Source organism: Lissotriton helveticus, chromosome 4_1 (assembly GCF_964261635.1).
Source record: "Lissotriton helveticus chromosome 4_1, aLisHel1.1, whole genome shotgun sequence".
Classification (NCBI taxonomy): Eukaryota; Metazoa; Chordata; class Amphibia; order Caudata; family Salamandridae; genus Lissotriton; species Lissotriton helveticus.
This window is the reverse complement of record NC_136063.1, coordinates 1,635,675,378-1,635,697,854: the sequence shown is the minus strand read 5'-3', so window position 1 is coordinate 1,635,697,854 and position 22,477 is coordinate 1,635,675,378. Positions and strand designations below refer to the sequence as shown.

Genomic DNA, 22,477 nt, shown 5'->3' with positions numbered 1-22,477 from the left:
GATGGAAGTATAAAGACTTTCTACGTCAAGTGTAACAAATAGTAACTCATCAGACCATTCAAAATCTCGAAATTTTGTTAAAATATGCTTGCTATCCCTCACAAAAGATGGTAAGTTAGGGACCAGTTTTTGTAGTTTTTGGTCGACAAACTGAGAGAGTTTTTCTGTAGGGGAACCTATCCCAGATATTATGGGTCTTCCAGGGGGGAAATCACCCCCCTTGTGTACTTTCGGCAATACGTAAATACAGGAATTTGTATTCCTCCTCAGTAAGAAGTCCCATGTCTTTCCATTCAAGAAGTTGTGTATTAATCACAATGGTACTTGTAGGGATCGGGTTGTTCTCAATTCTCTTATAAAACATTGAATTTTTTTGTTGTCTTTTGATCTCTCCCATATAATCATTGTGATTCATTATTACGATATTGCCTCCTTTGTCGGCCTCTCTGATGACTATGCTTGTATCGTTGTTAAGATGTTTTAGGGCCAACCTCTCTGCTATAGTAATGTTATGGATACTTTTCGGAGCATATTTGTTGGGAGTTTCCAAATCGTATAGATCTTCTGTAACCTTATCAAAAAAGATATCAATATTTCGGTGGTATGAATGTGTTGGGATAAATTTAGATTTCAGATGAAGTCCACTATCAATGTCATTGCATTGGGGGATTTCAAGGTCCTCTAGGATAGAGGGAATATCAATCCCTTCCTCCTCTTGATCCAATGTTAATAGGCAATGTACTCCCCTGACCTCCCCAATGGTATGTGATCCCACATATTGGTCTGTATGCAATATCTTATGTTGTTCATGTGGTCTATTGTGAAAATAGTCTTTGAGTTTCAATATCCTAACGAATTTGAAGAGATCTATATGTGTGTTAACTAGATCACCCTCTTGTGTAGGACAGTAATTCAGACCTCTACTCAGAAAATTGATTTCATCATTGCTTAACACTTTATTAGACAGGTTGATAATTTTTAAATCAGAACACATATCATTGCAAATAACAGTATCAGAACTCATATTAGTATCATGGTTATCACAGGCTTGGGAGGAGATAGCACATGGTGCATCTGTTATTTCCTTGTTTTCGTCACTGTACTCTGCTTGTTGTTTGAGGTACTTCTTGTTTCTGCCCTTTGACCTCCTCCCACCTCTCCTTGTTTTTTGTATCTTTTTTCATTTGCAATCTGTTGCTTATTCTGAGTTTGGCCAACTCCTTTTGAAAGGAGGTGGCCCCTTCTTCTAAAGGGATGTCAGGTAAAGTGATGATAGAGATTGAGCAACTAGCAGATGATGTGGAAACATTGCTGTTAGAGCCAGTCTCCACACTTTCTTCTCTACTCTCTCTAGTCAGTTTCTTGTTTGTGTCCTCCATCCCTTGAACACTATCAAATTTCTTTGCGAAAGTGTAAACTCTACCATCATTATAATACTTGTCGTCCCTTTTGATCTTATTAAGCTTCTTGTTTTTAAGGTAAACTTGATGTCCCTCTATTACAGTCTTCAAAAGTGCATAATTCTTTTCTATGAGATCTTTTTGAGGCATATCATTAATTTCCTTTTTTCTAAGGTCTCAATCTCCGATTCTAATTTTTCACCCTTTTCTGCCGCATGTCTGACTAGTATCTGCATCATTTTTATTGATACCCCTTCCAAATTATTTTCCCATTCTTTCAAGTGATCACCACTCAAATCCTCAAAAGTGGGAAATATTAATATCCGTAAGCCCCGTGGGATTTTTTTATTTTTCATATATTGCTCGAGGGTGACCCCGTCCCACCAGCGGCTTAATTCCTGTTTCCGTGGCCGTTCAAGTTTAATGAACATGGCTTTAAGACTTGTCGCAACTGTTGGTGTTTCTGGCCCCAAATAGATCCTGAGCCAGCTCCTCACGTCCGTCCTGAAATCTAGGTATTTTTCAAAAACGTATTTTTCCCAATTTTAACAGTATTTTAAAGAGACACAATAACCATGTAGAAATACGTGCAATAACAGTCCATAATAATTGATTGAAAAAGAAAGAGCGGCTGACTCAAGTTATGCACACAGTATTTTAAAGTATGAAATTAAAGTCCAAGAATTGTGCACAAGACGTCCAGAGTATGCCGCACCAATACTCTCTTGAAAAGCAGATCCCAAAGTTCATGTATATAGGGACGGTACACCAAAGGGAGTACTCGAAAGCTCCAGATCTTATTCCAAAAATTCTTTTATTTTATTTAATTCTCATAAAAACAGACTCCTCAGCCAACGCGTTTCGTTCACATTGAACTTCGTCAGGGCTGAAACAATTAAAAATGTGCAATTAATACACAGCTTGAAAAAAGTTCGATAGAAAAACACCAACTTACAGAACATTACATTAAAAACAAATATTTACATGTGCCTTAATCACATAATGTAGCAGTGGTTTCTAGTTTGGAAGGGAAAACCAAAGAAACACAGTACATATCAAAGAAGACCATCTCTAACCAATTATTCTAGATTTTGAGAATATATATATCATCACGCAAAAACAAAAGAACACAAGGTGTGCACTTTCATAAATTCTAAATAACAACAAATGTGAACACATTTAAGAAAAAACATATATAGTCTGTCCATTGCTTCCTAGAATCTTACATTGGTCTCCAATTTCCGACCATCAATAACATAAATTATGAGAAAAAGAAAAAGAAAAAGAAAAAGAAAGAGAAAAAGAAAGAAAAAGAACAAAGCGAGCTGTCCAATCCTGACAGAGTTACAATAAAACCCACTCCCTCTCAAACCCTATGTAACTCCCTGAATACCTTCTTCATTGACAAGATTACAAAAATGAAGGCCAGCATTCCGGCATGCCCAAACCCTGAGGCTAGTTCCATTGCACCTAAAAACCCTCGCACCTTCAATCAATTCCCAACAATAAGCAACCAGACATTCTTGGATTTCCTATCCAAAGTAAAATCGGGCTCACTCAGGGACTGCTGCCCTCCCGAATAGGTTTTGGGTGTTACTCGTTGCGGATTACTTGCCTGTTTTTGTTTCTGTACCATTCTCCTCAAATTGGGTATTGTAGGCATACTACTAGTTACATGCATGGGAAGGTTTTGGGACACCTCCCTCAAAACTGAGCCACTTGTGTCATTGGAGGTAGATGTACGCATTTTAATTGGTTGTACATTTTCACACACTGCAGTCTCTACTGCAGAGGCAGAGTAACCGCTCTGCCTTTGCAATGGAATGAAAAATACTCCACACCCCTCCAATGACTCCTGGGTTCATTTAACCATTCCTAACAATAAAGGGTCCCACCATACTTAAGCAGCCTGTTGCCTCTCCTGGGCTGTACATAGTTTGCTTGTTTGCGGCGTGAAATCATTTATTGGGTTATCTGTAGAAAAACAAGAGAATAGATATATTTTAATATACTATGTTGGAGAAATTTGTTTTACTTTATTTAAAATGCACCGCCTTAGGAAAATAAGTTCTGCATGATTTGTTGAGACACTCTTGTTTTTGGATAATAAAATGTTTTTACTTCTGCCAAAAATTGTGAGAAAATTATATTTTACACTTTCTACCTCTGAAAGAATGTTTCGAGATTTCAATATGCACTGTTTTTTAATTAACTTTTACCTGAGCTGGTTTTTAATCTTTGGTAGCCGGGTTTCCGGCAATGAGGTGTATTCGTCATTTGGTTATTCGGTGGATGGCTTGGTGGTTTAGTTGTTTTGATGTGTGGTCTGTAAAATATTTGACAAGAAAATACTTTTTGTGAATGGAAATGTTTGAAATTGTAAAAAAATTGTGTGAGCAAACTCCTCCTAAGGAAAAGTGGTTTTGCATGGTTCTTTAAGACTGTTTATTGAAGGTGAAAAACACTTTAATTACCACTGTAGAAAACAAGGAAAGTCTTAGTCTTATTATTTGTTGCCTGTAAAAAAAAAATGTTTGATTTTGTTATGCTTGGTTAAGTTTTTTGAATTAGTTATCTGAAAAGGTTTTTTGGTCTTTTCATGCACTGGGTGTGTTTTTGAGTACATTTTCTGTCCACTGTGTAAATTTCCCAATTCTTTGAAAGGATTGTAAGGTCTGTACAATAGAAAAAAATATTAGTGATTCATACGCCCCAAGGCACTGTACTGCACCTACCCTAAGGTAAGTACCTGGCAGAGTTAGAATAGTAATTTTTGCCCCCCCAGCCACTGTCCAGCACCTGCCCTGAGGTAAGTACCCGGTGGAGTTAGCATAGTAATTTTTACTCCACAGCACTGGCCAGCACCTACACTGAGGTATACACCTAGCGGAGTTACAATAGTAAATTTGGCCCGCTGCCACTAACCAGCACCTGCCCTGAGGGAAGCACCTGGTGGAGTACGAATAATAATTTTGCACCCCAATCATTTTCCAGCACATGCCCTAAGGTAAGTCATATACCCTTATGTCTGTCTAACAATATAAAGGTTTTAGAAAAATTATTTAAATGGTCCAGTTTAATTTTCAATTTAATTTCTCTAACAAAATGGTTTGTAAAATGACTTACATTGTTAGGACTCCGATAAATGTGTCCAAAATAATATCTGGAGCTATTCTGAAAATAATCTGTGATTAAAAAAAAAAAAAATTTAATAAATACTTATTGGATTTAACTGGTTAATACTGAATGCGCTTAGTGTAAAGATTAAACTTACTTGTAGGAATTAATGCCAGACTGCATTTGGTCTCTTCTTCTCTCTCAAGCATGTGCTCATGAGTGAAGTCAGTGTTCCACTGACCACAAAACGGTGGATAGCTGAAGCTATACTTTTTTTGTGGTATTTAATCATTCCAAATAAAAAAATTCTTTGAATGTATGTTTATAATCTAACTAAATGTTAATTATTTCTTGTGGTGAATTTTTTTTCACCTTCTTCGTATATACCGACAACCTTCTTAATTAGGGACAGGCTGCACAGATAGAGTTAAAATAAAGGAAGGACTACTGAACTAACGGAAAAAATGAAAACATGTTTATTTGGATTTTAGTTGCATTGCAACATGTTTATTAATTAATGTTTAAATGTACAATATGTTTTGTAAAATATTACTGTGATGCCTCATTTAACATACTTTTCAGAAATGTAATACATTTATAATATTTTTAATGTAAAAATATATATTTGCAAATATTTTAAAGATGCAATATAATGGTATGCATGGTATTGATATGTGTGGTAACGCAACTCATAATGACCCCCTATGTATGTTAGTGGTATTGACATGTGTGGCAAATAAGTGTGTTATACTGGTATGTTCATTGTAGAAACTGCATTGTAGAAGTATTCATGGTAAAGGCATGCATTATTCTATCATTAATGGTTTGAATCCTGGTTTCTAAGTGATTGTGCATCTTTTGATTTGCTAGAATTTCACTTGAAAAGCATTCATGGTGAAAGATCATTTTATTCTTCACAGTATCAAAATGTTTGGGTCGGATGTTGTAGTTAGGTCTTGACCCACCAGAGTCTCTTGTGGACTAGTGGTTAAGGTCTCAAACTTCGCTTTGTCGATTGAGGGTTCAAGTCTAGGAGTCTCAGTAGTTGTTTCTGTGTGCACTTTTTTGCAACTTTAATTGTTTAAGTTACATATGTAAATGTGATCTCACTCTTTTTAACTGACAAATGCATTTTACTTTTCAATTCGTCCAAAATATCTCAAAATATTTAATTTCAAGTATATCATTCATCAAAGCCTAAATACCTCCCTTTCTCTCTCTATGTCTCTCTCTCAATTTCTCTTTCAGTCTCTCTCTCTTCCATCCCATAATGGGATGGAAGAGCGAGAGAAAGAGAGAGGCAGCTAATGCAATGGTCTCGCCATATATGGCTTCAAAATGTCAAAATAGCTAAATATTTTTGTTTGAATGTCTTACTTATAGGGTTAGGTCGTTGTCTCACACTCTGAAGGTTAGTGATTTGAGCCTGGTTTCTAAGTGATTATGCATCTTTTGATTTACTAGGATTTCATTTGTTAAACATTCATGGTGAAAGATCATTTTATACTACATACCATCAACTTGTTGGCTTGCATGTCATAGTTAGGTCTTGACTGTGCAAGGTTTCACTTGTGGCCTAGCGTTTAAGGTCTCAGACACACAGTGGAGGTTGAGGGTTTCAATGTTCTTATTTCTCTGCTTTAATTGTCAACTTCAAATGTTTGTTACATACTGAAAGGTGATCTCACTCTTTTTAATTGGCAAATAACTTTTTCTATTCTATTTGTTCAGAAAAATCTCATTTTAAGTATATCATTCATTGAAACCTAAAAAACTTCCCACTCACTCTCTCTCTCTTTTTCTCTGTCTCAGTCAAGATTCCAGACCTTAACCATTAGCCCTCCATTACCTTGAGAGTAAGTGCGTAAGATCTAATGCACTAGGCCAAAAATGACTCTATGTCAAAACATACCTACAACACCTGAACCAAAGCATTTAGCTATTTTGACATTATGAAGTCCACATGTAAAGATTCCATTGCATTAGCGAGAGAGAGAAAAAGAGAGATTGAGATCTTATAGGTTTTGATGAATGATATACTTAAAATTTGATATCTTTGCGCAAATAGAAAAGAAAAAAAATGGTGTCCCTTAAAACGAGTGAGATTACCTTTCCCTACCTAACCTAAATATTTGAAGTTGACAACAAATTAGAACAAAGAAACAACTAGACTTGAACCCTTAAATTCGGAGTAAAACTTTAATATCATAACCACTAGGCCACAAGTGACTCTTTCTCAACTCCGTTAAGAGCTAGCAATGACATTCAACTCCAACATTTTGATGTTATAAAGAATTCAAGGGTTAAAGTCTATGAATGGTTGTTTCTTTGTTCTAATTTTCTGTCAACTCCAAATGTTTAAGTTACATACATTGGCAAATATATTTTTCTTCTCAATTTGTCAAAAAATATTTCATTTTAAATATATAATTAATCAAAGTCTAGAACACCTCCCTTTATCTCTCTCTCTCTCTCTTTCTCTCTCAATCTCTCTCTCTCTCTCTCTCTCTCTCTCTCTCAATCTCTCTCTCTTCCATCCCATAATGGGATGGAAGAGTGAGAGAGACAGATTACTAACTCAATGGTCTCTACATAGATGGACTTCAAAATGTCAAAATAACAAAATGTATTGATTCGTTGTAGTTATGTTTTAACACAGGGCTGTAAAGAGTCACTTCTGGCCTAGTTAATTAGGCCTGAGACTCTCACTCTGAAGGTTAATGGTTTTGGTCTTGCTTTCTAAGTGATTGTGTATCTTTCGAATGTTAAAAATTCATACCGAAAGATCATTTCACTATGCATAACATCAAAATGTTTTGGTTTAATGTCATAGTTACGTCTTGACAGTTCCAGTTTGGACCCAGACATATGCAAATCAGTCTTGACCCTGAGCCCAATGGGAAAAGTCCAGCCCAAACTGCCAGGCCAGGTCCTCCCTGGACCGGAAACAAGCATCCTAGGACCGGTGTCGGCTTTCAGCCCTCATCAGTCAGGATAGCTTGACTCCAGTGGCATGGAGAGCAAGGGACTCACGTCTGAGCATACCTGTCCCACTCGGGGTGACAAATGCAAAAAGAACAATTGATGGACAGAATGAAGAACAATGTCATACATTCACCCCAGTACAGAGATCTGGGCCTAAATCCATCGTTTTTCTGCTCACCATGCCATTCCAGTTTGGACCCAGCCATATGCTAATCAGTTTTGACCTTGCGCCCAATGGGAACAGTCCAGCCGAACTGCCAGGCCAGGTCCTCCCTGGCCTGGAAACAAGCATCCTAGGACCGGTTTCGGGCTTTCAGCCCTCATCAGCCAGGATAGCTTGACTCCAGTGGCATGGAGAGCACGGGACTCACGTCTGAGCATACCCGTCCCATTCGGGGTGACAAACGCAAAAAGAACAATTGATGGACAGAATGTAGAGCAATGTCATACATTCACCCCAGTACAGAGATATGGGCCTAATTCCATTGTTATTTTGCCCACCATGCCATTCTAGTACGGACCCAGCCATATGCAAATCAGTCTTGACCCTGCGCCCAGTGGGAACAGTCCAGCCCGAACTGCCAGGCCAGGTTCCTCCCAGGACTGGAAACAAGCATCCTAGGACCGGTTTCGGGTTTTCAGCCCTCATCAGCCAGGATAGCTTGACTCCAGTGGCATGGAGAGCACGGTACTCATGTCTGAGCATACCCGTTACTGGGGGTGACAAATGCAAAAAGAACAATTGATGGACAGAATGTAGAATATTGTCATACATTCACCCCAGTACAGAGATCTGGGCCTAAATCCATTGTTTTTTTGCTCACCATGCCATTCCAGTTTGGACCCAGCATATGCAAATCAGTCTTGACCCTGCGCCCAATTGGAATAGTGCAGCCAGAACTGCGAGGCCAGGTCCTCACTGGACTGGAAACAAGCATCCTAGGACCGCTTTCGGGCTTTCAGCCCTCATCTGCCAGGATAGCTTGACTCCAGTGGCATGGAGAGCACGGAACTCACGTCTGAGCATACCCGTCCCACTCGGGGTGACAAATGCAAAAAGAACAATTGATGGACAGAATGTAGAATATTGTCATACATTCACCCCAGTACAGAGATCTGGGCCTAAATCCATTGTTTTCTGCTCACCATGCCATTCCAGTTTGGACCCAGCCATATGCAAATCAGTCTTGACCCTGCGCCCAATGGGAACAGTCCAGCCCAAACTGCCAGGCCAGGTCCTCCCTGGACTGGAAACAAGCATCCTAGGACTGGTTTCGGGCTTTCAGCCCTCATCAGCCAGGATAGCTTGACTCCAAGGGGGTGAGTGCTTGCATTGTTCAACACTCCGTCCATCATTCCCTTTGGTTTTGCTTTGTTCGCCCTTAGTTGGCAGGGTCCGCCCAGACGTGGGTCCCTTGCTCACTTTGTCACTGGATTCAAGCTAGCCTGGCTGATGACGGCTGATTAGCCAGAAAACGGTCCCAGGATGCTTGTTTCCGGTCCAGGTAAGACATGGCTTGGCAGTTCGGGATGGTCTGTTCCCATGAGGCACAGAGTCAGACCGATTTGCATATGGGCATCTCTGAACTACGGTGGCGGAGTGATCTAAATAATGATGAAGGATTAAACCCAGATCAGTTGACTGGGGGTGAGTGCTTGCATTGTTCAACACTCCGTCCATCATTTCCTTTGGTTTTGCTTTTATATCAATGCAGTGCGGCACATTCCTGTCCGTTCTGGCTGCCTAGATCCAAAGCAGGCACCCTTGCACCATGGTGCAAGTGTGTCTGCATTGTAGGCTGGTTTGTTTTTATGCAGGAAGGAGCACTTTTCCTCTTTCCATGCATGATGCAGAATACAGAATGCATAGATGGAGGAACCCTCACCCCAACACCCATGGAAGGCCTCCCTAATGCAGAGTAAGACAAAGCAGCAATTTGCGCTGCCTTGCCTTATTCCACATCTATGATGCAATTCGGAGCCACACAAAGTGGCTTTGCATGGCCTCACAGATATGGTTGAAAGGTTTGCACTGCCATCACTCCACTACCAACAGCGGCGCAATCTTCTCATAAATATGGCCTTAGACTCTCACTCTAAAGGTTAATGGTTCTAGTCCTGGTACCTACTTGCCACAGCTGAACATCTTAGGATGATTCTTGATGCCGGTCGGAGTGCAGCACTGATTCTGTTAGATCTCAGTGCTGCCTTCGATACGGTATCTCATGGCATTCTCCTGTCCCGGCTGGAAGCGATAGGGATCACGGGATCCGCCCTAGGGTGGTTTCGATCATTCCTTGAGGAGAGATCCTTTCGGGTCTCGGCACCAGCGTACATCTCTAAGCCTCACCCTATCGGTCAGGGGGTCCTACAAGGCTCTGCACTTAGTCCATCTTTGTTCAATCTTTACGTGCAACCTCTGGCCGATGTAGCAAAAAAGTGGGACCTTACGCTGGTATCATATGCAGATGATACCCAGCTGGTCATCACTCTATCTGAAGGGCCATCTGCTTCGGCTACTAGGTTTAGAGATGGAATGACAGCTGTCGCCCAGTGGATGACAGACAACTGTCTGCAGCTCAATACTAGTAAAACAGAGGCTTTGCTGGCAGGGAAGAACACCGCCCTCTGGACTGAGCATTGGTGGCCGGCATCGCTGGACGAAATGCCAACACCAAAGGCCCTTGTTAAGAACCTGGGAGTCTGGATGGACTCCTCACTAAACTTCCAGACCCACACCAAGAGAGTGGCAGCTACGTGTGTAGGCCTGATGAGAGGCTTTAAACCCATCCTGAAATATTTTGAACCAACGGTACGTCAGCTCATCATACAAGCCATGGTCACCTCACGTTTGGACTATGCCAGCGTGTTGCTCCTGGGCGCTAATAAAGCTGAGATCCTGCGACTCCAAAGGGTTCAAAACATGGCCGTGAGAACCCTGATCGGTCTCCCTTGCTGGTGCCCGGTCAGAGAAACAATGGAAAAACTACACTGGCTCCCGATTGCATCTCGGATTCAGTCAAAGCTCTGGTTATGACGTTTAAGATTCTTAAAACCGAGAGCCCGGCCTTACTACGCCCTCTGTTGACCTGGTATGTCCCGCGGCGCAGCCTGCGCTCGCTGGGCCAATATCTGGTGAACGTGCCACGTATCAAACTATGCCGCATGGGTGGCCGCTCTTTTCGGGTTTTGGCGGCCAAACTGTGGAACTCCCTGCCGATCCACATCCGTGGCATGGAGAACATGTTGTTCTTTCAGAAGGCCATTAAAACCTTTCTGTTTCCATCAGTATAGTTTTCTCCTGTTAATTTCTGGCTAGCCTCTGCTTTTGTCTCATGATCTGGTAGCGCCGGGGCGCCTCTTTGCTGGGGCAGCTGTCGCGCTTAAAAATCTCTTAACATAACAAAACAATGGATTATGTATCTTTTGATTTACTGGAATTTCACTTCTAAAATGTTCATAGTAAAAGATAATTTCATTCTTTATAACATCAAAATGTTTGCTTCGAATGTCTTAGTCAGGTCTTGACTCAAAACACTAAGGTGTCACTTCTGGCCTAGTGGTTAAGATCAGTTTAGTAAAGGTCTATAGTCAAGTAAAAATACACATTTATACACAACAAATTGTTGTAATCACCATAAGAACCCAATAAAAGGACTGATTACCCACAAGTGCAATTCTATTAAATTGTAAACTTTTATTTAATCAAGTGAATATTCTATTTTCTATTATTACAAAATTATATTTTATATACATATATCTCTGTTTTTCATTGTCTATTTGAGTTCATTTTAACACTGATATGTAGTACATAAATTTTGTACATAAAAACTATTTACAACCAGGCATAACACATAAGAACCAGGCAAGTGATGTACGCAATACGGCAAGGTTATCCACAGTGGTTAAGATCTCCTGCTGTCATTCTGAAAATGATGTGTTCAAGTCTAGGAGTGTCAATAGTCATGACTAGTCCATAAGCATCCATACCGTCTTTGCATTGTGGTTTTTAACTGTTTTATTGCACTCTCACTCATGACAGCATTCCAATAACTAAATGTTGGATTAAAGCTATTTTTAGTTATTTTTTGCTAAAGAATGATGATGGATTAAACCCAGATCAGTTGACTGGGGGTGAGTGTTTGATTTGCTCAACCACTCCTTCCATCATCCCCTTTAGTATCGCCTCGGTCTGCTGCAGCACTGCTTGTTGTTGATTGTGCAGAGGGAATTTAGGGGTTTTATTTATCTTGTACGGCTCCCCCGCATTGGCTGCCATTTTTAGGACAGCTGCTATCTAGCTGTTCTCTCCATGTTTATGCATAAATTAAGAGCCTGATATCGACACGCTGTGCTCCCGCTGAAGAAGCACCAAAGGCAAGCCCGTCTGGACTCGTCCGCGCCTTAACGTTGCCAGGGACCAGGAATCGTGCATCCATTCTCCCAAAGGTAAGCCTTTTATCAAGGAAATGCTACAACAGCAATTAAATTAAGAAACTTAGGACAGCTATATGCATTGTTACCCTCAGCCTCAACTCTGCTTGGAGGGGCCATTATCTTGTTCCAAGGATGAGGCAACATTACATTTTGGCAATAGAGAGAGACTGATCTATCCTGGCCTGCAGCCCAACAACTTAATTACCTCTGCTTCTTTCATTTGCAGCACAATAAAGACTTTATTGATATTTTCAATTATTTTTTTACCATTAAATCCTGCAATACAATTTTGAAGCCGAATTAAAAAATAAAATGAAAGAAGCAGAAAAGCTAATAAAAGGAGGAAACAGATGGTGGCACAGTTTAGAAGAAGAGTTAAGTTAAACATGGAAAGAGGTAGAAACAGATTTGGGCGTTAACTGGGAGCACCCGATGTAATGGCAATTTCAGTCAGTGAAACGTGATGGGCCCCATTCACAATGGTATTTTTGGCGACAAAACTAGATTTAGGCCCAAGAATGCCTTCATGTATGTCCATCATACAACAATTCCTGATTATCATGAATGGTTTTATTGTTGTGTAATTCTATGCCACGAGTGCATAGAATCACATAATATTAATCTCTGGGCAGGGTTTCAGGAGCAGTCAGAAGAATTTGTGGTTAGCTTTTTAAGTTTCACAACCACAACCTTCTATATTTGTGGTAATTCGAAAACTCCAAACCAACCATTTCCCACCTTGGAAATGGTTGAAGATTTATTTCTGCTGATATAGTCTTATAAAGCGCACTCAACCTGGGGATGTCAGTGAGCTGAACATGAAACATAATGAAGTAAATACACACAATGCAATAACAGTAGAAGAACATAAAATGGCCAACTTGGAAACAAGAAACATGATGCAAGATCAACCTAAAACACAGAAGTTGAAAGGGAAGGCAAAGGCTAAAAAATGGTGGACCTTCTACTGAGTGAGGCAAGAGGTTAAATAGCACTAGAGAGGAGAAGCAAGATAAAAACACGAGGCAGTGAGTTGAATATAGCTAACTAGGCATAGTAGCAAGAATAAGAGAGAGATGCAAAGGAAGATTTATGAAAAGGTTTTCTGTTCCTGAGAAGGGATACAGGGAGTCTGATGTTTAAGAGCAAATTCCACATTGAGTTAGTGATCCAGAAAAAGATTATTGATGCTCATCTTGTGTGGAAATATTTGAATGCAGGCATGAGGTTCTGCGAGAATCTCAAGTATTTCTGGCTGCTGGATTTTTTAATAGATGAGATAAAATAGTTACGTTTTGTGAGATGTAAACTTTTACGTAAAGTACGTGATTTACTGCCCTGGATACCGTAAACACAAAAAGGAGATGTTCCAGTTTCTACACAAAGTACAGTTAAAAATGCTTTTTACAGAATCAGATCTGACTGATGGAGTGAATGTTACGGGTTTGAAATACAAATTAGATTTTTGTACTCCCACGACCAAGTATCCTTGAAAATATGGTCCTCAAGGGGGATAGATGGCCTGAATAACAAGAGAATATATTTCAACATTAAATTCCAGAAAACTGAATTTGAAGCACTTTAACACCTATCAATGAATGAGTCCATAGCGATCAAACTGGCAGTCAAAGGTGGGGAATCGTCATACTTCATAGTGAGGCTTACAATCAAGAAGTACTTCACCAGCTCAATCTCAGGAAGTCCTCCAGAGCTGCGAGTACCACACAGACACTCTTTTTTATTTATAATAGACTCTTGCTTTCCCCACTCCCTCTCAATGCAAGACATACTGACCTCCCAAATACATGTTGAACTTGCTCCTCACCACTTGCTGATCTTTATCATATGCTCTTTGCATGCCCACATGTTCAAAGTTTTTGGAAAGAGGTATGGTCTCAGATTAATTTGATCTTTGGTTCCTGTTACCCTCCTATTTGGGCAAATTGTGTTTCAAATGTGAGGATAATGGATTTACTGGTAGCAATTGCTTTTCAGCAAGTAACTAAGAACTGGAAAGACTTTACCAAATTGTCGTTTCAAGCATGGTGGTATGCTGTCTGCTATAATCATAGATTAGACACAACATTCGTATATCCTATACACGTGGCGTCAAAACGTTCAGATCTATGGTCACCTGTTACATTGTTTATTGATGCTAGTGCTCGTCGTTCTCTGTCTAAAACTCCCCGCCAACAAGAAGTGACTAAACCTCCTTGACTTCCTTTATTCTTATATTTAATGGTTTACCTTTACTTCAATTTATAGTACACATACTCACATAGACTGCAATTCTCATTGTTCACCGATATTTGTACAATAATATTCGTTTTGTCTGACTTCTGATATGTTTAATTGACTTACCTTTATATCCTTTATATGTACTATAATTGTAATGTTTTATTGTATTTCATTTTAAATTATTATTGCTATATTTGATGTATTATCATTCTCCTTATTTCCTAATAAACTTACTTTTTGAACTAAAAGAAGTACTTCTCCAACTAAATAATTGAGAACATTATTAGAGAATTCCATCTGATCCTACAAGAGAGCTATCTAATAAAATATTTGAGATAACCACAAGAGAAACAGGAGAAGGATGGATATGTTTTAAAGAATCCGGATACCGTAATAAAATTACCCCTGGATACCTACAATGTACATCCTTTTCAAAAGTCCATGGAAACCCTGGGAAACCACGTGGAAAGTCAATTATATGAGCTTCCCAGCATGTGGCTCTCTGTTGGAGCCTCTAGCTAATTATGTGGCTTTTTTTCTAGACTCATTCGTACATTTGACTCCTGCTTATGTAAGACACTCTATGGATTGTATCAATAAAATGGAAAGCAGGGGGTTATGAACTTGAAACAGACATTCTAGTGACCTTCGACATAGAAGCTTTACATACAAATATCCCCCAGGATGAAGCCATTGCAATCATTAAAGCAGTTTTGGACTCGAGGACACCGCCCTATAATTTTCCAACAGTATTCGTTGTTGACCTGGCATCTCTCTCTCTCAAGAACAATTTCTGTATTTTTGGCAACAAGCTTTTTCTACAGATAAATGGAATTGTCCTTGGGCTTCAGCTTCCCCCTGAGGCAGCTAACTTCTTCCTGTACTGTTTCGAGAATAGCTGGCTATAAGCAGAAGAGAATAATCCCTTCAATGTGACGATTAAGAGGTGATATCATTATATAGACAATGTCTTCGTGCTGTGGGCTGATACTAAGGCACAACTTCAAATACTCTTCCAATGGTTGAATCAATGTACTAAATTCATGATGACATACAAGATACATTTTCTGGACTTAACAGTACAAGCACATAACAACATTGTGACTGTAAGCCTGTTTACAAAACCATTGGAGCACATTGTTGCACTTTTTGAGTGGCCTTCCGAGGCCCCTAAAAGAGAACTTGCCATATGGTCAATTTTTGAGGATTTGGAGAAATTGCACTTGTAAGTAGGATTATTTTAGGAATGTGAACATCCTCTGCATGATGCTAACAAAGAGAGGTTACCCAACAAAATGTGTCAAATATGCCATAAAAAAAAGCGTAGTTTACTCTTTGACAGACATTATTAGAGCCAAAGGCACGTCAAAATAATAGCCCATTGACATGTGTTCTCAAATATAATCCCAAAGTGAAAAAAAATCAAATAGATTATTAGGAAACACTGCAAAATTCTTTCAAACTTCGAGTTGTCCAAGCCTATATTTTAAAAGAGGATAATGTAATGAAGGCTAATAGACTGCAACAGAAAAGAAACACCTACCAAATGCCTGAAATGTCAGGTATGTAAATTCACAAATGAAAAAAACATTTTCGCTTAATTGTATTTAGATCACTCATTCAGAACTTTCTCACTAGAACAAATGTGGTCTACTGTATCAAATATCTTTGTAAGAAGGTATGTATAGGCCAGACAACACAGTCGGTAGAGTCCTAGATAAAACAACATAGGGCAAGAATCAAATGCTGAACTCCTAGGACTCCATGAGTTCAACATTTGCAAGAAATAAATCACTCAGAAAATGATCTTGATTGGTCAGTACTATATGTTGTGCAATAAGATAGGAGAAGGGGTTTCGTATCTTCCATATTAAAAACCAAGAGGGAAGAATGATCGAAAAAAATCATACCTCGAAAATAGGTCTAAATGGTTTTGATGAAATTTGGTCTTTGATGTGTTAAAACAAGCATGCTCCCTGTATAATCAGTACAATATCATGAATCACTTTGCCTCAGCTGTGTACACGGAGGGTTTTGTATTCAATATTGGTCATTGTTATTTAAGGTTTCTACACAGAATTTTTTAGTAATGGATTTTTAGTATGTTCAGTCTTGTAGAGAATTATATGAGGTCTCACACTATAGCCTTATAGCCAGCCGTAGCTGGCTATACCGCCTGTTAAAGACCCTTTCCAGCGTTAAAGGCCTGTGCCGAATGCGAGGGCTTTAACAAGGAAGAGGGACTTTAAAAGCCGGTATAGCCCAGCAAGGAAGGGCTATAAGGCTATTAGAACATTCTGCCACTAGAAGGCAGAATGGTCTAATAAATAAAACTAAGCCTTCAGGGAGCGCGAGGGGATTGAAATTCCCTAAGGCTCCCTGAAGCCTTTGTTCACAGCCAGCGCTGGGAACAAAGAAACATTCGAATGTTGGAGCTCCGGGCTTATACCAGCCATTATAAGCCCGGAGCACTCCATTGTTCTCAATAGAGCTACCAACATTCCAATGTTCTAATATTTTTATTGTTTTATATACAACATGCAGCATGGGGGTTATATTTGTGTACCTCATAGATACGATTTACAGACATCAATGGGGAATCTTGTCTTCCTCCAAAAACAGTTTCTTAGAAAAAGAGGTGTAGCTCCTTGGAGATGGAAAGCCTGGTGTCAATGCAGTTAAGGTGAACGATGATAGCTAGGGAATCTCCCCCCGCTGAAGAGACACATGACTATCTTGACGATGTGGCGCTGTGTTGGTTGTCCAATGGGCACCAGGAATACGTAGTGCAACCTTTTGATGAGGAAGATGTGAGAGAGGCCATCATGCCCTACCGACCTGCAAGGCGGCGGGCCAAATAGCCTGCCGAGTGAGTTCTATAAAGCAAATGCAGCGGTGTTAGCCCCACGACTACTGTCAGTCTACGCTGAAGCCTACGAGACCAAAGAACTGCCGCCTTCTCTCCAAGAGGCCCTCCTTGTCACCTTGCTAAAACCTGATACACCCCCCAATCAATGTGGGTCGTACCGACCACTTTCAATAATTAATATAGATACGAAAATCCTCGCCAAGATGATCGCTACACGTCTCCAGCCTTGGATACCCCTGTTGGTCCTGCCGGACCAGTCCGGTTTTGTGACGGAACGCTCCACGATGCACAATTTACGAACACTGTTTTCCACGTTACACTACTTTGAGCCTGACTTCCAAACGGTAGCTGTGCTGCTAGATGCAGCAAAAGCTTTCAACTCCGTCCACTTGTCCTACATGTTTACTGTACTGAGTAGGATGGGATCCCCCCCTTTTTTACACAGTGGCTATAGGTACTATACAATGGACCGGTTTCTCGGGTGCATGTGAATGGCAAGGTGTCATCTCTATTCCCAATTGGGCGTGGCACCCGGCAAGGATGCCCCTTGTCCCCTATGCTTTTTTCGTTAGTGCTGGAGCTGCTGGCATGTAAACTGCGCCAGAAGCATTCAGCTGCCGCATTGAGATTTAGGCAGCGCCCATTGATCGTCTCCTTATATGCGGACGATATGCTGCTCTATGTCCGAGAGCAATCAGTGTTTCTGTCTCCACTACTTCGGGAATATGTCCAATTTGAGAGATTTTCGGGACTTGGAATTAACTGGTCCAAATCGATGGTCTTTCCACTCACAAATTACACTAAGGAAGTTGACCTCGATTTCCCGTTGTCCTGGACTTCTGATCCCTTGAAGTACCTGGGAGTGTGGGTGCATTGTGATCCCGCAGTGGTGATCAATGAGAATTATGGGCGTATAGTTACCCGCATATCTGAGCAGTCTGAGCGGTGGTCTCACCTTCCCCTTTCCTTGGCAGATAGAATAGCGGTCATAAAAATGGTCTTTTTTGCCTAAGCTGCTATATTTTTTTGTCAATATACCCATTCGCCTGAACATAGTATTGTTCCGCACCCTGAAATCAGCTCTTCTGACGTTTGTGTGGGGAGGGAAACAGCCTCGTTGCCGATGGGACCTCTCAGTGCAGCCATTTGATGGGGGGGTTTCAAGCTCCAGATTTAAGATTATATTATTTATGTGTGCAAGCTCATTTCGCGCATTACTGGCATTACCCGAAGCGCTTTCAGCCACATGTGGCTATAGAGGCAGATGCAGTGCTGCCTGTCTGGCTGCAGGTGATGGTCCTGTCGGGCAGTTCAGGTGGGCCAAGAATTTAGATAAACCCTCCACTGTGCATGTCTTGGGCTTGACGTGCGCTGGTGGCCAGGGCTCAGCTGCCCTACCTGTATGCTCCATTGCTACCTCTAGCATCTCACCCAGAGATAACAGCGGCGCGTGAACCTACTGCTTTGAAGCAGCTAGCAACTGGGGGCATTACCAGAGTGGGGGATTTATATAAAGAGGGCTGCTTTAAGCACAGGGTGGTGTGGAGCGTGGATTCATGTTTAATTTTACATATGTCTGCATACACCAGGCTGTTCGAGCGGTATATCCTGACTATCCGGCGGAGCCAACTGTGCTTCGTGCACTACAGGCCTTACTATCAGGTGAAGACTGCAAGGGATTAATCACAAGGTTATATAATTCATTGCTGCTGAAATGAGATCAGGAAGAGTGCATCTCATGCCTGCGCTGGCAGGCCGCGATAGGCCACCCCATCACTCCGGAGATCTGGACGGCATGCTGCCAACTTACAGGCTGACTCACAGCCAACTGTAACCTCAGAATTATGCACTTTAAATACCTGCATCAGGTCTATTACTCTCCCATGCAGCTCTATAAATATGGTCTGAAAAATTCGGCGAACTGCGTGAGGTGTGGGGCTGCAGATGCAGATTTTTATCATGTCGCCTGGATGTGCAATGGTGTGTTTGCGTATTGGACTTCGGTGATTCGCATCCTGTCAGATATGGTGTTGGAACTGGTGAGTTGTACGCCTGAACTGTGCCTGCTAGGATATGTAAAACAGCTGAAACCAGCTAGTAGACGTATTGTGGCGATCTCCACTTTATTTGCAAAGAGAGCAGTGGCGCAGCACTGGGGATCTAGGTCAGTGCCCACTATCATACAATGGCTCCGGGATCTAGTTTACTGTAGGGATCAATTGAAAGTGTATGAGGAGGAGCTGCCTGAGTCCTCCTGCCCTAAGGACTTTTGGGCAACTGTTACGTCCTATTTGATGTCTAACCCTGATGTACTTTGAACGTCACATATCATGAACTGGGTTTTTCTATCGTCTTTGGATTGCCCCTGTATGGGATAGCGTTCTGTAACTGGCCTCCCTCTGGCAGACGGACATTAAGACAATTTGTCCTGGGGCCTGCCTCTCTTTTATTGATCAGTGCTTTGGCATACAGACCATGTGCAGCTATGTTTAAGAGCAGAAGTGACTATATTACGGATAATGGCTGGGAGAGGGTTGGGGGGTGGGGCGGGATGTTGGGTTTCTTTGAGACTGTAAGTTCTGATTATGCAATTGTACTGTCTAGACGTCTACCATGTATGACCTGTTTGAAACCAATGATAAAACCATGAAAATGCCTTGTGTAATTGTAAAATGTTTTAGATATAGCTTGACAAGATAAGAACAAAGGAGGAAGTATACATTTTATAATGGCCACCAGTACCGCACACGCGCGTTCACTGGTCCACGTACTTCCCTGCCTACCTAGCGAGGATTCTTATCTTTACTGTTTGGCATGAATCGCTTGGAAACTAATGTCATCAACATTCAGGAGGGCTGGAAGGAGCCCTTGCTCATAAGCTTTTCAAAGGGCCCTATATGGGGATAAAAAACTTGACACTGGTCGTAAGTAATCCTTTAAGATGTCTTGTGTTACTTGGATGAGATGTGTCTTATGTGTTCAGGGAGGAGTTTATTCTTTCCCATGCAGTGTATGTGTGCCTTGCAGGTTTTAGCAATCAGAGACCGCTGTACACATTGATGATCCCTGTATACAAATTGACAATCCCAGTGGTCTAGAAATATATATATTGTGTGACCGGTTAGATGAAAAATCACTGGCTGCTTTGGTTCACATATATGGTGGCCCGTACTTCAAATATATAATTCATTGGATTAAAAAAAGGAGTCCTTTTGGGGCACAACCATAGATGCATGTCACACACAGACTAGGCTTAACCACTAAAGGTGAATTGCGGATTTAGTCTGTATAGAATAAGCCACAGAAAGAGGTTAAACCCCCACACTCAATTTATTGATTAGGGTTATTATCAGTTATGATGTTAGCTGCACAGTTATGAATAGTTATGTATAAGAAAGAACTCCGTTTCCTGTCTCATCCCTTTGGTTAGTCTCAGTTTGTCCACTTTATGAAGCTTTAAAAATTACTTCAGATATCACTTGTGATATTGATTTTATTTGATTTACACAGACAATTCTCTTGTGTTTCCATGGTCCTTAGGAGGTTGCATATGCCTTGGACCAAAACACTTCAATCTAAAATGTGATTTGAACTGACTGTGAAGAAGGCACAAACAAACTTTTGAGAAGCTATTCTTCACCTGATTGCTATGCTCACTAATCGACTACACCCTAGTGGATTAGATTTTTAAATAATGTATCTACCATCATAGTATTTAAACTTTAGACTGAGAGACAAAAAAATCACATTGTTGGTTCTCTATAATGATTTTTTTTTAAAAGTGCATGTCTAACTTTATGTGTATATATGCGTATTTAAATGCATCAACAAGTGAATAACAAAGCTGTTGGAGTGAAAAGTGAAGGTTCAATTTAAAAATGATAATTTCACAATGCACTTTGATTTAATATAACACAAAAGCAAGGGGTGTTACCTCTGCTTCTTATCCCAGTAGCTCACCTAATAACCTTCTGGGCGTGTCTCTGCGCTATACCAAGTATCTATTAACATAACATGCTGTAGTGCGTATGTATTCCCAATTACAAATGTTAAAGTCACATAGTGAGAGGTGATCTCTTTCTGGCAAATACATTTTTTTCAATTTGTTCACTAATATCTAAGTTTAAATATATTCATTAAAGTATAAAAAAAGTCACCCTCTCTCTCTTTCATTTTTAATCACTCTCTCTCTCTCTCTCTCTCTCTATTCCATCACATACAGGGATTGTTAGGATTAAATAGGGTTCAGGATCAGAAACATGTAATTTGGTTGATTTCATGATTTCATGCTCATTTACAGGATAAAGTATTTCAATGAATGGTTATTTGCAATTAGCAATGCTTGTTGGTTCTTGTACTGAATGCTGTTAGCAATGCTTATTTGTTCTTGTTAACTGCTCCAAGCTACCATGCTCCAAGCTAACGTAAGTGCTTATGAATATTCATGCTTTGAAACACGTGGAGCCTTGCCCTAACTGAAGATACACAACACGTTTTACGTTTTCACATGCGTTCCAAAAAGCTATAAAAACCCCTGCCTAACTCGCAGAAGACGCTTCGCTTCAAGATTGCTGCGTCTTCCACGAGTGTTCCAGTCTGCGGAGTTCCTGCCCTTCAGTCCTTCTCTCTCCTTTCCCTCCCGCTCTCCACTTACCTGATTCTGCTCCTGATTCCTTTCCATCCCTCGTCATTGCGGAGTTGCAGAAAAGCTTTTCACCGGCATTCCTGATTCCCGAGTCCTCTGCTCTTCAGCATTGTGTCAACTTCCTGTTTCCTGATGGTGTATTTAAAAGACCAGACCTTGTCCCACGGTGATCCTGGCTTCGGTGTAGTTCCTCTTCCGGCGACCTAATGAGAAAGTAAGAACATTTAATTATAATTTTTTTTTTTTGTAAATATCTTTTTATTGCAGTATAGTTATTTGTACATTCACCTTGTATATGCCATTTCCCCCGGTAAACATTCCCCTTATAGATTTTCGGCATGTGCATTACACAGCTTTTTAGCTCACACCCCGGAGGTCGAGCAGCGCAACAGCAGAGAAACATGTGTGTAGGGTGAAAGAACATGGAACAGTTGTTATCAGCTTTCTGGGGAAAGACAGTGCTGCTTTTCAGTCCTCTCGCTCCCCCGCCTAAGCGCGTTGTCCATTAAACTCAGGAGGGTCCCTTCTATTCGTCCGAACAAGAACTCCCCATCCCCTCAACCCAACTTGCCCCCCTCCACCCCTTCACCCCCTCCAGAACTAACCCCCCTTCCCCCCACCTCCACCCCCCACCCCCCCAGGCGTGCCAGCTCATCACCAGTGCGAGATCACAGTCAACCCGACCAATGCAGTCCCGAAGTAGGTCATCAGGAGCAACCAACAAACAACTCGTAGTCCTCACTCAGGAAGTAGGGGAACAAGGGAGGAAGCCTAGATCGCCACCTC

The 22,477-nt window shown here is 40.9% G+C and overlaps 1 long non-coding RNA gene across 1 annotated transcript; it reads right to left on the bottom strand.

Moving 5' to 3' along the window:
- Nucleotides 1-932: 932 nt before the first annotated feature.
- LOC144827631 (uncharacterized) lies at nt 933-21,812 on the bottom strand. Its single transcript, XR_013610277.1, has 2 exons — nt 21,701-21,812; nt 933-2,286 (listed from the first exon to the last, which is right to left on the bottom strand). It is a non-coding gene; the product is annotated as an uncharacterized LOC144827631 (long non-coding RNA).
- Nucleotides 21,813-22,477: the final 665 nt, after the last annotated feature.